The 1,343-nt window shown below is 41.6% G+C and overlaps 1 non-coding gene across 1 annotated transcript; it reads right to left on the reverse strand.

The window, feature by feature from the left end:
• Window positions 1-808: 808 nt before the first annotated feature.
• On the reverse strand, window positions 809-915 carry LOC148544721 (small nucleolar RNA R71). The gene has a single exon (XR_015901491.1). It is a non-coding gene; the product is annotated as a small nucleolar RNA R71 (small nucleolar RNA).
• Window positions 916-1,343: the final 428 nt, after the last annotated feature.

A 1,343-nucleotide genomic window follows, 5' to 3' on the forward strand; every position in this document is an offset into this window, starting at 1 on the left:
GAGCATTTTTCTTTTGTTTGATTTAAATTCTGTTTGAGTAATTTACTTTCAGTTTTAGTTATTTTCTTCCCTTTACCCCTACCCGTTTGTGGTGTTCTCGTATTTGTTACAATTCAGTTCATTAACCCACTAACTATTTGATATATTGCATCACTCACACTAACAGCATTTTTAACAAGAATATTCTCTATCTCCCTTTTGCTTTGGCCTTGTTGGTTGTATGATAGGTAGAAGAAGCGGGGCTTCAACTTCTGTTGATTCTAAACCTGAGAGGACCTTCCTTAGATTAAGGAAGGAAGCAAGAAGAAAGAGAGTTGTTGGTGCTGAGGAAGAGGAAGAGTACTTTGAACCAGACATAGATGAGAATATGGAGAACCATCATGAAGAAGAGGCTCATAACCATGGCAGAGAAGGTCCAGTGCATCATGCTGGGCAAGAGAGAAGAGTTATGGGATCCTACATAAATCCAAACCCAGGAAACTGTGGAAGTAGCATCCAAAAGCCAACCATACATGCTAATAATTTTGAACTAAAGCCACAGCTCATCACCCTTGTTCAGAACAACTGTTCATTCGGAGGAAGTGTCCAAGAAGATCCCAATCAATATCTCACCACATTCCTGAGGATATGCAATACTGTGAAGTCTAATGGTGTTCATCCTGACACCTATAAACTGCTTCTGTTTCCCTTCTCACTCAAGGACAAAGCATCCAAATGGCTGGAGTCCTTCCCGAAGGAGAGTTTAACAACTTGGGAAGATGTGGTGAACAAATTCTTGGCGAGATTCTATCATCCTTAAAAAATCAACAGGTTAAGAGCTCAGGTACAAACCTTCAGGCAACAAGATGGTAAAACTCTATATGAAGCATGGGAGAGGTTTAAGGACTTGACAAGAAGGTGCCCGCCAGATATGTTCAATGAATGGGTGCAGTTACACATTTTCTATGAAGGTCTTTCTTATGAATCAAAGAAGGCAGTGGACCACTCATCTGGGGGATCTCTGAATAAGAAGACCATTGAAGAAGCCATAGATGTCATTGAGACTATAGCTGAGAATGATTACTTCTTTGCTGTTGAAAGAGGCAACACTAGAGGACTAATGGAGCTAAATAATGTGGATGCATTGCTGGCCCAGAACAAGCTGATTACCAAGCAGTTGGCTGACCTTACCAAGAAGATGGAGAGGAACCAAGTGGCAGCAATCACCACCTCATCAGCAACCCAAGAAGGAGTGAATGCAGAAGTAGAGGGTGAGCAGAAACAAGCCAACTACATTAGAAACTCACCTAGGAAGACCCATGATCCATACTCCAAAACTTACAATCCTGGTTGGAGGAACCACC

The sequence above is a fragment of the Arachis ipaensis genome, chromosome B9 (genome assembly GCF_059453495.1).
Source record: "Arachis ipaensis isolate K30076 ecotype BB chromosome B9, ASM5945349v1, whole genome shotgun sequence".
Lineage (NCBI taxonomy): Eukaryota > Viridiplantae > Streptophyta > Magnoliopsida > Fabales > Fabaceae > Arachis > Arachis ipaensis.